The sequence below is a fragment of the Heterocephalus glaber genome, unplaced genomic scaffold (genome assembly GCF_053883595.1).
Source record: "Heterocephalus glaber isolate CG9 unplaced genomic scaffold, H.glaber_assembly_v1.0 deba00001429, whole genome shotgun sequence".
Lineage (NCBI taxonomy): Eukaryota > Metazoa > Chordata > Mammalia > Rodentia > Bathyergidae > Heterocephalus > Heterocephalus glaber.
In genome coordinates this window covers 2609029-2625481 of record NW_028258294.1, presented here as the reverse complement: position 1 = coordinate 2625481, position 16453 = coordinate 2609029, and the positions used below count along the sequence as shown (strand labels likewise).

Below are 16453 nucleotides of genomic sequence, written 5' to 3'. Positions count from 1 at the left end.
TTCTCTTTAGTTTATAATTTACTTATGGCATTTTGATAGAATATAGAAATTACTTATTTTAGAGAATTCAACATCATCCTCAAGATTTTATCAGGCAGAAATATATATTTACACTCTATTAAGTAGCTGTACCTTCGGAATAAGAATAATTTTTGCAGCACATCTCTATTTCTCTATGTACTGTCCCTCCACATATTTAAAAGAAAACTTTTTTTCCTTCATGGAATTCAGCTATAGATGCTACTCTTGTTATACATTTAAAAAGTGTTCTAAACCACTAAATAGCCAAACCAATCTTGAAAAATAAAAACAAAGTTGGAAGACTCATACCTCCTTATTTCAAAACATACTGAAATGAAGCAGTAATCTAGATGTTATTGTACTAGCATAAAGATAAATATGTGGGCAGATACATGAATCAATGCAACAGAATCAAAGGCCTAGAAATAAACTTTTTTGTACATGGCCAATGATTTTCAGCAGAGGTACCAAGACTATGCAATTGGAAAAAGAGGGTCTCTTCAACAATTACTGGTGAGAAAACCAGATATCCACATACAGAAGAATGAAGTTGACCCTAATTATACCATGTACAAAAATTAACTCAAAATTTAATTTGATCCAACTCTTTCCTGTCTAGGGATTTTCCCAAAAGAATTAAAGACCTCATATTACATATATCAATATGCATATCCATGTTTATAACAGCACAATTCATTATAGCTAGATCTTGGAAGCAGCCTACAAGTCTATCAACAGAGAAATGGATAAAGATAATGTGGTACTTACTCACAAAAGAGTAGTACTCTGACATGAAGAAGGATACACTTGAGTCATTTATAGGAAAATGGATGCACGTTGAGACTATAATCTTTTTTTATTAAGTTTATTGGTACACTTTAGATATACAATACACGGTTACATTCATCATTGGGATCTTGTACCTTTACATGATGTATCTTGGTTCTTATTTTTTCCCCATTCCCCTGCCCTCCTTTCATCCCCTCCACTCTTCCCTATTTACAGAGGCTTTGTTTCCATTTTTCCTTTTCTCATATTTTTTCTTTTCCCTTCTTTCTTTTCTCCTACCCTTCCCACTTTCCCTACTCCTTTAGACTTTTTCTTCCTATTTCATATTATCAATTATATATTGCTAACCTTATTTACCCTTTTAGTTTTTCACACCAGAGAAACTATTCAGTATTTACACGTGTGACCTATTTGTTTCACTTAAGAGTATGACCTCAATGTGCATCCATTTAGCTATAAATGTCTCTAGTTTCTCATTCTTTATGGCTGAGTAGTACTCCATTTTATAGAAAAAAATACATCTTTATCCAGTCTCCAGTTGATTGGCATTGGGGCTGTTTCCAAGTTTTAGCTATTACAAACTGTGCTGCTATAAACATGGGCATAAATATATCACTGCGGTATGATTCTTTTAATTCTTTTGGAAAGATACCCAGCAGAGGGGTAGCTGGGTCACATGGGATCTCTAATCCTAGTTTTTGAGGTATTGAGACTATAATCTTAAGTGAAATAAATTAGACACTCATATGAGCTTACATGTCACATGGTTTTTCTTATATGAGAAACCATAAATAGAACAAAACAGAAGTAGGGAGACAGATCTTTCTCAAATGGGAAGGAGATCAAGACATGGAGGGATAGGGAGAAAGCAGAGATGAAGAGGATAAAAAAAATAATTAAAATGTGTTATGTACATGTACCAGCACTCTACAAGGAATGTAATCATTATTTACCACAAATATGTACTAATAAAAATCAAAAAGAAGAAAAAAATAATAAAAGACATAAGTACAGTGTAAAATGCCAAAACTCCTAGAAGAAAATGGGGAAATGGCAGAACATTGGATTTGGCAGTGATTTCTTATACATAATACCAAAACCATAGGCAACAAAAGCAAGAGCAAGCAATTGGAGATATATCAAACTTAAAGACTTCTGTAGCTCAAAGGAAACAAGCAAAAAAGTAAAAAGACAACCAACAGAATTGGAGAAATTATTTGCAAATCATACATCTGGAAAAAGCTTAGTAGCCAGAATATATCAAGAATTTCACAACAAAACAACAAAATGACCCTGATAAAAATACAGTAAAAAATTTGTCATATAAACAGTTATTTGAAGAAGATATACAAATGGTCAACATTCTTATGCAAAGAAGCTCAAAACTACTCATAATAACATAAATGTCAGTTAAAACAACAATGAGATATTACCGCATACCTGCTAGGATGATCATTATCAAAAGAATAGACAATATATGCTAGTAAGAATATGGAAAAATTGAAACCTTTATACATTGTTAAAGAGAATGTAAAGTGATGTAGTCATTATGGAAAACAGTACACATGTTCTGAAAAATAAAAATAAAATTACATATGATTCAATGATTTTATTTCTGGCTACATATCATAAAGATTTCAAAGCAAAATTTTGAAGCAATACTTGGTATCCACAATGGCCAGGAGATGGAAATAACCCAAATGTCCATCAACAAATGAACAGATAAAGAATATTTTAAGAAATAAAATAAAAATATTATATATATGCATAATCGTGAAGGAGCGTATGCTGAGAAAAATAAGTAGGTCACAAAAAAGACAAATGCTAAGATTCTGTTTATTTAAATTATTCAAACTCTTAGGAATAGAAGCAGAAAGTAGGTTGCTTAGGAATGGGATGATAGGAAGGGGAATTTTGGTTTAGTGGGCACAGCTTCAGTTTTTTTCTGAAACTTTTTTCTTCCTTTCCCTTCCCTTTTCTCCCTTCCTTCCTTCTTTCCTTCCTTCCTTCCTTCCTTCCTTCCTTCCTTCCTTCCTCCCCTCCCCTTTTCTCCCCTTCCTCTCCCCTCTCCTCCTCCTTCTCCTCCTCTTCTCCTTCTCCTTCTCCTTCCCCTTCTCCTTCCCGTTCTCCTTCCCCCTCCCCCTTCCCCCTTGCTTCCTGTTCTTTTTTGGGGGAGGTATTGGGAATGAAATCCAAGAACATTCTATTACTGAGCTATATCCCCACTCCTTTTCATTTTTTTTTTTTTTTCATTTTGAGACAAGGTCCTGTTATATTGCCTACATGGGACAGGAACTTGAGCTTTTCCCCTTTCAACTCCCCTCTGTACTGGGATTACAGGCAAGCACCACCACACCTAAATACAGGTTCCAGTTTTCCAGGAAGAAAAAGATTTACAGGTCTATTGTACAACAGTGTAAATATACAGAACATCACTGAACTCTACATTTAAAAATGGTTGAAGTCCAGTGTTGTATTTTTTTGCTATAATAAGAATGAGTGATGAGTCTGAGCCAATCTTCCTGGAGTACCATTTTGAAATTATCGTAGAGATAGAGGGTTAAAAGTAATTTTAATGGTAATCCAGAGGAATGCTTCTTCTTAGTTTTCAATTTACTTTACTGCACCCTGCTAAAGGGGAATCTCTAATTTACTGGAAAGTTTCTAATTATAGGATATTTACCAAAGTAGCTCCTTCATCCTGGGCAAGTTTGAATGTTATTCTTTTTATAAAATTGATGACATTCAAAGCTCATTACCATTGGATATATTTTTTTCTATTCCACATTGTGAGCATTTTGAAGCTGTATCAGTGTCCTTTATTTTTGTTGTTTTTAAAATATACTCTTTATCAGTGCCTATTAATTTTATAAAATATTTCTAAAATATAATGTACTTATCCTATCTATCCTTCTTTTTATCCTCCCTTATATTTCCCCCCTCCTCCTGTCATTGGTATATTTTTTATTTTTTAATATCAGTTAAATATAGTGGGAAAATTCTCTCTGGAACTAATGGGAGAATCATCTTTTATTTTTAATGGAATACTATTGTTAACTCTGGCTTTGGTTTACTAATTTAAAACCTAGAATACAATTACTCTTGTTTCCAGGTTGACAAGGACGTGTGCTTTATCTTTCAGTATTGTGTAGTCCTCAGAGTTAATGTTCTGCTTATTAAAGATCAGTGGCTGCACTGTCTGTATCAGCACTGCAGGAGATAATGTTACCAACTCTCATATTCATAAAGCGATTTTAAATTAATCAAAATATCAATGTATGTATTACTGTATGTCACTACAGTAATACAAAATACTTCAGAAATGAGATTTCATTTATTTAATATATCTATATTTAGAATCCTATTTTTAATATGTTTGAAGTATATTCTTCTCATATATGTAACACTTAGGATGAAACATTACAGTTTTTGGTATTTACTACCTGGGTCAACAAATTGAGTGCTTTAAAAATATAACATCACCATTACAATCAAAATAGGGTGGGACTTGGGTTTAGATGATCATGGATCATATTGGTTCATTTGTTAAAACAATAGAATTTCCACCACACTACCTTGCCAACTCAAAAGCTATGCAAATTTGCATAAGTCAATACTTACGAGTCTCAGTTTTTTACCTATAAATTTATTCTTAATTCATAGAATATGAATAATTAATGATATTATATATGTGAAATTCCTAATCACAGCTTTCTCAATACAGAATTAATGTGTATTTATAAACAATATATCTGATAAGGAGTTAATATCTAAAGTTTGAAAAGAACTCATGCAGCTCAATAGTGGAAATTCAAATAACCCATTAGAAAAGACATGAATGGATGTTTCTCTAAAGAAGACATAAGAATGGCCAACAGGTATACAAAAAAAATACTCAATGCTATGAAACGTCAGGGAAATGGAAATCAAAATTACTATGAAACACGACCTCAATCTTTTGGGATGGCTAGGATAGCCATTATTAAAAAGTCAAAAGATATGTGGAGTGGTGTAAAGGGAACTCTTATGCACTGTTCATGGAAATTTAGATTGGTACAACCATTATAGAAAATAATATGGAGGTTTCAAAAGAAATTAAAAATAAAATTATCTTATGACCTAGCAAGTGCTCTTTTAGGAATGTATTCAAAGGAAGTGAAAATATGTATACTGTCATATTCACTGCAACATTTTTCGCCATAGATAAGGTATGGAAATATCCCTGGTGTCTTCTGATATATGAGTGAATAAAGTGACTGGCACATATATGCAATACAATATTATTCATCCCTCAAAAAATGAGACTTTGTCTTTTACCACAATGTGAATTAGCCTGTAGGACATTATGTTAAATGAAATAAGCTATTTAGAGAATGAAAAATATTGTGTGATTTCACTTATTTGTGAAATCTAAAGGAAAAAAATTAAATATAAAGATATAGAGAAAGAAACAGTGGTTACCAGGAGGTCAGGAAAGGTGGGAAAGAAATGGGGAGATGTAGGTCAGAGAATATAAGATAGTAGAGATGTAAGATGAACAAGTCTAGAAAGCTAGTATAAAATATAAAGACTATAGATAATACACTTGTACTTATAAGGGATGCATGCCCAAATGAGTAGATTTTAGCTGGTCTTGCAGAAAACCAAAAATAATAGACAACATAATAAGATGATGACTACATTGATTGACTTCACTATAGTAATCATTTTGCTATCTTCGTATATCCCATGGCATCTTAATAGGAAACAGGGACACAGCTCTTTTGATAAAGTAAAGGGGACCAAGGGATGGAGGGAGGAGGGAGGGAGAGGAGGGGATCAAAAAAGAATTAAAAGGTGTTGTGTACATGTACCAACTCCCTGTGAGAAATGTAATCATTAGGTACTGCAAACACATAGCAATAAAAACAAAAATTTAAAAAGTCTTATTTTTTAAAAAGTTAATGTAAAAACAATAGAAGACACTTAAATAAAAGTTTAATGTTGAGTCTGGAAAGTATTGTTTACTTTATATATTTATCAATAGTATTAATAATGTAAATCACTTGTGTAGAAACTAAGCTACATTAGAAACCATAGATTAAAGATTTTAGGTAGGGAAATTGATTCTGGCCTTATTTTAAAATAAAGTTTCCTTGTATTGCATTTTATTCATTCATTCAAAAAGGTATTTAGCATCTGTTGTGTTCTACACAGATAAAGCCTTGGACAAAACAGACAAGGTTCTTTCTCTCACAAATAAAATTCAGGTGATCTCCCACCCCAGAGGAAAGGGCTTTTGGGCCAACTTCTTTCCTGCTGCTCCTGATCCAGAGGAAGGGGCTTCCTGGACAACATCCCTCACGCTGCTCCCAACCCAGAGGAAAGGGCTTTTGGGCCACCATCCCTACTGCTGCTCCACGCCCCTGTCTCACCTCTCCCAGCACAGAGGACGTAATCTGTGCAGGCGCCAATAGCCCGCCACCCCCAGTTGAAATGAGAAAACATGTAAATAAGTCTCAAAACCAGACTTCCAGATCACCTACAGCAACCCCAAAGGGAAATGAGATGGAACACTCTGATATTCAACCACCTGGACTCACTGAACTGGCAACAAAAGGGGATCTGGAAAAAAGGAAATCAGAAATAATTTCTCAGATAACAGGAGAAATTGTGCCCCTAGTACAAGACATGATTAATAAATCTAGAGAAGAGCTGAGGAACATGATGTAATCTCAACATAGGAAACAAATGGAATCCATAAAACAGATGCAAATAGATTTCTAGGAGATGAAAAACTCCACTGAAAGTCTACACAGCAGAAGGAGCCAATGTGAGGACAGAATTTCAGATATAGAAGATAAGATTGAAATTAATGATCACACAAAGAAAAATTGCTTCAAGCTTATAAGGGAACATGAGAAATCAATCCAGCAGCTGCTAGATGATGCAAAGAAGAATAACATAAGACTGACTTGGGTCAATGAAGAAACAGGAGAGAGTAGAGATGACATAAAAAACTCTTCACAGAAATAATGGCAGAAAACTTCCCAAGCAGAGGAAAAGAGCTTGACATACAGATAAGTGAGGCATATAGGACTCCAAATAGCCTTGATCAAAAAAAATCTAAACATAGGCATATAATTGTTAGGATTCCAGAAACTCAACAGAAGAACAAAGTTCTCCAAGCAGTCAGAGAAAAGAAACAAATCACATACAAAGGAAAGCCCATCAGAATCACAGCAGACTTCTCAACACAAACCCTCAAGGCAAGAAGAGCTTGGAGTGACATATTCCAAACCCAAAAAGAAAACAGCGTCCAACCCAGATTGATGGACCCTGCAAAACTATCTTTCAAAATGGATGGAGAAATAAGATACTTTCATGACAAAGAGCACCTTAGGAACTTCGTGAATACCACACCAGCACTCCAAAGAATTTTACACAATATCCTAGGAACAGACATTGAAGATCACAACCCCAGGAAGCAAAGCAGAATGAACCCATCTGGCAAGACAAGAAATTAAATGTAAAGGGGGAGAACTCAACAAAAAGAAAAAGTCATGGTAATGACAAGTCAATACGTTTCAGTTATAACCATCAACGTTAATGGTCTCAATTCACCAATCAAAAGAAATAGACTGGCAGAATGGGTCAAGAAGCAAAATCCAACAATATGCTGCATACAAGAAACACACTTAATTCAAAAGGAAACTCATAGACTGAAAGTTAAAGGGTGGAAAACAATACTGCATGTGACAGGAACCCGAAAAAAAGCAGAAGTAGCTATCCTCTTTGCAGATCAAGTAGATTTCAAACCAACACTGATTAAGAGAGATGAAGAAGGACACTACATCCTTGTAAAGGGAAGAATCCAAGAGGAAGAGATGACAATCATAAATATCTATGCACCAAACACTAGTGCACCCAACTATATAAAACAAATACTAATGGACATGAAAAGTCATATATGCCCTAATACAATTGTAGTGGGGGACCTCAACACCCCACTGTCACAAATAGATAGATCAACTAGACTAAAAAGAAGTAATGAAATACTAGAACTCAATCAAACTCTTGAACAAATGAACTTAACAGATGTTTACAGAGTCTTCCACCTACAAAATCAGAATACAGATTTTTCTCAGCTGCACATGGGTCATTCTCCAAAATAGACCACATACTCACACACAGAACATGTTTAAGTAAGTGCAAAGGAATTGAAGTTATCCCCTGTATATTATCAGACCATAGTGCGATGAAATTGGAGATCCATAGCAAAAGAAACTCAAAAAATTTCATAAACATGTGGAAATTGAACAACACACTTCTGAATAACCAATGGGTCACAGAGGAAATTAAAGAAGAAATCAGACAGTTCCTTCAATTAAATGAAAATGACAATACAACATATCAGAATCTATGGGACACAATGAAAGCAGTCTTATGAGGGAAATTCATAGCAGTGAATATGGATATTAGGAAAACTGAACAAGCCCAATTAAACAACCTGATGCTGCATCTCAAGCTTCTAGAAAAAGAAGAGCAGGACAACCCCAAAGCTCATACAAGGGAGGAAATTATAAAGATCAGAGGAGAAATCAATGCAATGGAGACTAAGAGAACAATACAAAAAAATCAATGAAGCCAAGGGTTGGTTCTTCGAAAGAATCAACAAAATTGACAAACCCTTAGCCAACCTTATCAGAAAAAGGAAAGAAAAGGCCCAAATCCATGCAATTAGGAAGGAAAAGGGTGAAATTCCAACAGACCCAGCAGAAATCCAGAGGATCATCAATACCTACCTCCAGAACCTATACGCGAATAAGATGGACAACACAGAAGAAATGGACAGATTCTTAGATACATAAAAATTAACAAAGTTGAACGAAGAAGACCTAAAAATTCTGAACAACCCAATATCCACCAATGAAATTGAAAATGTAATTAAAAACTTATCAACTAAGAAAAGCCCGGGCCCTGGTGGCTTCACTGCTGAATTCTACAGGACATTTAGAGAGGAACTGCTGCCACTACTGTTGAAACTCTTCAATGAAATTGAAAGGGAAGCAATACTCCCAAATTCATTCTTGGAAGCAAGCATCACCTTGATCCCCAAAGCAGAGAAAGACCCAACCGATAAGGAGAACTATAGACCAATCTCACTAATGAACATAGATGCAAAAATCCTTAATAAGATAATGGCAAACAGAATGCAGAAGATCATCAAGAAGATCATACACCCTGATCAAGTGGGATTCATCCCAGGGATGCAGGGATGGTTCAATATACGCAAATCAATCAATGTAATACACTGTATCAATAGAGCCAAGGACAAAAACCATATGATTATCTCCATAGACACAGAAAAAGCATTTGACAAAATCCAACATGCATTTATGATAAAACCCTACAAAAATTGGAATAGATGGTCTCTACCTCAAACTGATAGAAGCCATCTATGAAAAATCAACAGCCAATATCATACTAAATGGTCAAAAACTGAAATCCTTCACACTAAAATCAGGAACAAGACAAGAATGTCCACTAACACCACTCTTGTTCAATATAGTTCTGGAAACATTAGCCACGGCAGTTAGACAAGAGAAAGAAATAAAAAGAATAGAGATAGGAAATGAAGAAGTCAAATTGTCATTATTTGCAGATGACATGATACTCTATATAGAACACCCCAAGAACTCCACCAAACGTCTTCTAGACTTAGTAACCAAATTCAGTCAAGTAGCTGGTTCCAAGGTCAACACACAAAAATCAATATCTTTCCTCTACACCAATGACAGACTCACTGAGAGAGAAATAGGGCAAATAATTCCTTTCACAATGACATCCAAAAAACTGAAATACCTAGGAATCATCCTAATGAAAGAAATCAAAGACCCCTTCTCTGAAAACTATGGCACTGTGCAAAGAGAGATTGAAGATGATATCAGAAAATGGACAGACATCCCCTGCTCCTGGGTAGGAAGGATTAATATAGTGAAAATGGCCATACTTCCAAAACTGCTATATAGATTTAATGCAATTCCAATTGAGGTCCCAGCACCATACTTCATGGACCTTGAGAAAACAATCCAAAAATTCATTTGGAACAAGAAGCGACCGAGAATAGCAAAAGCAATTCTAGGTAACAGAGACATGGCAGGGGTATCACAATCCCCAACCTGCAACTCTACTACAAAGCTACTGTGATAAAAACAGCATGGTACTGGCAAAGAAACTGACCTGAGGACCAGTGGAGCAGATTAAAAGATGCGGAAACAATGCCAGACACACTCAGCCATCTCATCTTCGATAAAGGAGCCAAACACCCTTACTGGAGGGAAGATAGCCTCTTTAATAAATGGTGCTGGAAAAATTGGGCTTCAACTTGCCAAAGATTAAAACTAGACCTATATCTCTCACCATGTACTAAACTAAAATCAAAATGGATTAAAGATGTAAATATTAAAATAGAAACTCTGAACCAGTTGGAACAGAGGTTAGGTAGAACTTTTGAAGACATCGATGTAGGAAAAGATGAACAAAACCTCAGTTGCCCGTGAACTAGCACAAACAATCAACAAGGGGGATCTCTTCTTATTAAAAAGCTTCTGCCCAGCAAGAGAAACCACCAGCAGTGTGAAGAGACAACCCACAATGTGGGAAAAAGTCTTCACCTGCTCTTCCTCAGACAAATGTCTACTATTTCGAATCTATAAAGAACTTAAAAAGATCAGACCTCCCAAATTTAAAGACCCAATCCAAAAATGGGCATCTGAAATGAACCCACATTTCTCAGATAAAGAAGTAGAAATAGCAAATAAATACATGAAAAAATGCTCAACATCACTGGTCATTTGAGAGATGCAAATGAAAACAATGCTGACATTCCACCTCACTCCAGAAAGAATGGCTGCTATCATGAAATCAACCAGTAACAAATGCTGGCAGGGCTGTGGGGAAAGAGGAACCCTGCTCCCCTGCTGGTGGGAGTGTAGACTGGTGCAACCGCTATGGAAAATGGTATGGTGATACCTCAAAGAACTAGGACTGGAAGTCCCATTTGACCCTGCTATACCACTGCTGGGGATCTTCCCCAAAGAATTAAAAGAAGCATACCACAGAGATATATGTGTACCCATGTTCATAGCAGCACAGTTTGTGATAGCTAAAACTTGGAAATCGCCCAAATGCCCATCAACTGGAGACTGGATAAAGAAAATGTGGGTTTTTAAAAAATAAAATGCAGTACTACTCAGCCATAAAAAATGAGAAATTAGAGATATTTATAGCTAAGTGGATGCACATTGAGGCAATACTCTTAAGTGAAATAAATAGAGCATACATGTATAAATACTGAATAGTTTCTCTGGTGTGAGAAATTGAAAGTGTAAATAAGGACTAAAATGTATAATAGGTCATGTGAAATAGGAAGAAAAGGGGCAAAGGGGAAGGAAGTGGGAGGGCTAGGGGAAAGGATAGAAGGGAATGGGATTAATATGAGAAAATGGAAAAATAGGAACTAAATCTTTGTAAATAGGGAGGAATGGAAGGGTTGAAGGGAGGGCTGGGCAAGCGTGAAAAATACAAACCAAGAGAGACTATGTAAAGGTGCAAATTTCCAATGATGAATGTCATTATATTGTGTACCTAAAATGTAGCAATGATTAGAATGAATAATCGATAATGCAAAATAGAAAGAAAAGGTCCAAAGGGGTAGGGGTATTGGGGGGGGGCAGGGGAAATGAAAGAAGGGAAAGGAAAAATTATGAGAAATGGAAAAAATAGAAATAAAGTCTTTGTAAATAGGGAAGGGTGAAGGGGGTGAAAGGAGAGCTAGGAATGGGGAAAAAATAAGAACCAAGATGCATTATGTAAAGGTACAATTCCCAATGAGAAATGTTATTGTGTTGTATACCTAAAATGTACCAATAAAAGAATCTAAAAAAAAAAATAAATAAAATAAAATTCAGATGAGGTAGATGGTATGAAATAAATAAAGAAGGTAACTGCAAATTGTGATCATTGCTATTAAGGAAATAAACCAGAATCATACAATGCAGATAGAAAGGAGTCTAAATTAACTAGATCGGTAAGTTTGAGAGGGTCTTAATGAGGTGGTAACATCTATGCAGATATTTAAATAATTAGAAGGAAGCAGCTGTGTGAAGATACAGGGGAAGAAAGTTCCTGGCAAAAGGAACAATAATTTCAATACCCTGAAGGAAGAATCAGAGTGGAATACTGTGTTTGAGGAACAAATCAAAGACTGTAATAGGTTGGTGATTGGTGTGTGGGAAGGTGAAGTATGGGATAGATATTTAACAGTACTGCTGAGGGTATTTATATTGTAAGCGAAGTTGCATTCCAGACCATACAGCTTTTTAGATTTGTAGCTTGCACACAGATACTTGGATTTTTGGAATCTCTTCAACTCAGAGAATTGTATAATGCTAGGAAAAATTGAGCCTCATAAGCAAGGTACTTAATGTTTAGCAAAGTTTATATAAATGTACAGTTTGTTTGGAAAACATACTTTCATTAAATTTTTTATCATGTATTGCTTACCACTTATAATTATCTAAATTTCAAACTTTCAAAGGCTATTTAATTTTGAGTATTCTAACAGGTAGAGCTATATGGCTATCAATGAACTATGTTCCAATTCATATATATATATATATATATATATATATAAGCAAAATTGGCATGCAGCTCAGATCTATGAAAATGAAAGTTGTGGTAAAGAAGTAGGTTAAAAGTTAAAATTTCTTGGCTTTTGTATTAGTTCACTTAAAATTTTGCTTATTTAATTTTTATATCTTTTAAAAGATACACATTTAACTTGCACAGAATATTCAGACTTATAAATTATTTTTAGAATACAATGGCATACTGATTTTTTTTGGCATAATAAAAACTCTGGAAAAGTCAATCCTTTTCCAGTTGATCCTAATTTCCTACTTGCCTTTAGAGAGTTCAAAAATGAGGGCAGGCATTTTGCCATGACCTGCCTGCAGTCTATTTTTCTAAGCTAACAAGCTTTGCAGATGTCATTCATGTGCCTACTGTCTTGGATATATGGGAAACAGGCAGAGATGGGAGTCCAGGTGGGTGGGATTTCTTCTGTTATTTCCTTTGGAGCTAATCTTTCTAATGGACTCCATTCCTTCTGGGGCTGCTCTCAAGACCTTTACAAGCAATAGAAGACTGCAGTGTAGAAGCCTAGAGTTGCACCCATATTTTTAGGAGGATTTTTGTTTTTTTGTTATAAGTCTGCTGAAGCTAGACTACCTTTGGGTGGAAAAGGCCTTTGGGTCTGTCTCTGGCACATACTCTTTTAATTTGGATAAAAATCTACTTAATAATTTACTGTTATTGTTAATAATATGCCTATATTTATTACTGTTTGCCTATTACAAAGACAAAACCTAGCTTCTACAGTGTTCTGTTGGTGCACTTGAGCTGGAATTGCCCTTCTCAATTGTACAGGACTGCTCCATGCCATTCAAGGAATGTGTAAGTTTAAATATAATATAGAATTTAAAAAAAAAATTTGCTATCAAGAAAAAATAAATAGCAAAACTTGACCTATGATAATTCTTTCATTCCACAAATATTTATTTTGTGCCTCTTAAGTGCAAGGTTACCATCGCAAGTGCCAGATATATTCCTGAAGTCTTCCCTCAAGTGACTTAGATTCTAGGACAGTAGATAATAGGCTATATATTTCACTTCTAGATATTTTTTTCCTTGTTGAAAACAAAGGAAATTGATGCCTTTAAATGGTTAAGCTGCAGGCTTAGTGGAAGTAATTTATAATAGTAATTTTTCTGATGTTAAACTTCCAATGGTAGGTTTTACTAAGAATCAATATATTCCTGGCATGATATTATTAGCTTTAAGGAATATCAAGTAAAGCAATTTGCAGGCTGTGACTTTATATCTTGCCAAACACTTCTTGTGAAATCACAGGCCCAATTGAGCTCTATGTCTGCAAAAAAAGGAAATGCTTTTAGCTGATGCCTTGTTAATTTTAAAAATAAAGTAATGTATCCCTTGAGGCAAAGGAATGGGTTATCTTCTATCATCTTTATATCTGAGGAAAATCAATTGAGGGTATGAAAGTATGCTTTAAAATGCTATGTCTTTACTAACATCTAAACAAACATACATTATCTAAGTAATCACTTGTGATGAGCACAAACTAAGGAGTATAGAACATGCATACGACTTATTTGTACTCACTTAACATTATATAAATAATACTTTTTTAAATTGCCAAGCAGAGATTGAATGTTTAGTTTGTGAAATGCCAGCTCCAAAATCATTTTATCTAATGAAATCCCATGGGGTATGTTTATTAAGCTGATTGTACAAAGGTGTAAGATGTTGTTGATTCATTTTTTTTCAAATAAAATGGAGTGCATGGAATTATTTTTCCTACCAACTTCTAGCTCATTCTTCTGAGTCTTTCTTAATGCAGCTAAGGGCTGTTCTCCAGAAAGCCTTCTTGACTGCTCCATTCTGGGCTAAATGCCTCTACTTTATGTTTCAAAACACCCTAAGTGCATGCTATACAGTAACTGGTTTTTTATTTGCTTGTGGGCAGGGATTCTGGTAGTTTTTGCTCACACTTTTTTCTCCATATAAGTAGATTCTTAAGTATATTTGTTGAATGAATGAGTTACTAGATTAGGCAATAGGAAGAGTCAAAACTGCCTTTAAGGAGTTCAATGTTAGTGGAGTCAGGTTAGTGGATGATACAGGGATTGATCATTTGTGAACCCTCCCTCAACAAACATGTGCCAGACAAGTGATTTCAGGAGTGCTCGTGGTATGCCGGGAGCTGTGCCACAGAAGTTACTTTTTCTTTCAGCGGGCATGTCTGATTTATAAAATGATTTCATCTGTGATGAGCCAGGGTCAGAAGACTAATTAAGCTCCCTCTGCCAATTTTCTCCTATCTTCTTCCTCTTTAGGAAGATGAAACGCAGTTTCAAAGATAACTTTCTTCCCAGGATTCCTTGTGAAAATATTCATCTTACTCTGCTATCCAATTTACTTCTTTTCTCTCTCTAACCTTCGACTGTCTATTCTGATCATGACTAAGAAAGCCTGGGCTTGCAATTAAGAGACATGCTCTTGACAGTTGGCACAGAAGGTCACTAGGTTCTTAGGAAATCATATAAACTTTCTAAGCTTCTGAGGATGTGACAAGTACTTTTTCAACTTTAAAATACTATAGAAATATGAAGCCTTATTTTGACTATGAATATGACACTTAGACCATTTACCTATTAGATGCTTTGATGGCATTTAGGAAGTACTCTGGGACTTGGGAATGCTCAAGGCATGATGGTTTATGCACCCTGGGATAAGTTTGTATTAATTTAATTATGGCAATGAGGTAGTAAATGAGCAGGTGAATAGACAAAACATGCTTCTTTAACCTATGTATATTAGTGAACCAGAAGATGGTTACCTAGTTGATGGGACCACAGTAGGGATGTTATTTGTATTATTTACTTTGAACATTATCTAAAGTTTGTTATACAGTACCTGTAGGATAACAGTTCAGAGGAAATTATTTTTAACTGTAATTTTAAAACTACTTTGAAAGATTTTACATCAAATTAAACTTTAGTAGCATCTTCCCCTTTTATTCTCTCAACACATATCTGATTTGCTGTGAGCTTTAAAAATAATCTTTAGAAAGAGTGCTCTCATTTTGGTAAAATAATGACATGTCAGTCTCTGAGACATTCATCTATTTAGCAATCAGGAGGTTATTGAGGTTTGAACCTGAATAATTCATGAAAGGTACAAAGAAGAGTCTTATTTCATCTTTTTTTAAATTGAATGTTATAGAAAAAAATGCTTTTTATTTTAAAAAGAGGTTAGTGTTGAGTGGTGGGGTGGGGAATAGTCCTCCCAGTATCTTGAAGCAGTAGATGAAACATATGGGTCCTTAAGTCTGTATTTCTTTTTGATGTTGTCATTGGTCCACATGACTACATAATTTCTTCCTAGAGAAAAGATTTTCCACTCTTACCGGTTGGGCAGTACTTTCCCCCTTCTCTCTTCCTCTCTCCTCCCTCCCTCCGTCCTCTCTTCTTGCTGAGCTCTTGTGTCTTTCTACCTATTTCATTCTCTCTCTTTGTAAGATGATGAAAAAAGCTATATTATTAACTAGAGCGATGATTGTCAGGCACCTCAAAGGCAGTCTATGTAGCAGCCTCCCTGGAAGAAAGGGAGGGATTTGAGGGAGCGGGGAGGACTAATCATTTGGCTGTTTAAATGCTGCAGAAGGGAACACAAAACTCTGCCCACATAATAAGTGCCTACAGACAGCCAGTAAGGAGGGAAGTTTGGGAAAGAACTCCTTTTTCTGCCTCAAAATGTGGAACTTTTGTAAACATGTCGAAGCCTTCTCCCACCTCAATATTATACTTCTTTGTTTAAATACTTAAGTTGTCCATTCCAGTATGTCATAGACCACACAAATAGCTAAACAAGAAATTTTAATATTTTCTGAGTTAGGTCTCCAAATCCGCGGTTTCTTTATGTCCCTGGCCAGATTTTCCTTATCCAGCTGTTAGTCATTTGTAAGAAGCTGCCCTTGTAATTGCAGTTGAGTTCAGATGTGATGTATGCGGCACTG

At 35.3% G+C, this 16453-nt stretch overlaps 1 protein-coding gene across 15 annotated transcripts in view; it reads left to right on the top strand.

Annotated features, from left to right (window-relative positions):
* Dlg2 (discs large MAGUK scaffold protein 2) overlaps positions 1-16453 on the top strand; it is a 2046311-nt gene that overhangs the window by 454872 nt on the left and 1574986 nt on the right. The gene's annotated exons all lie outside the window — the stretch shown is intronic.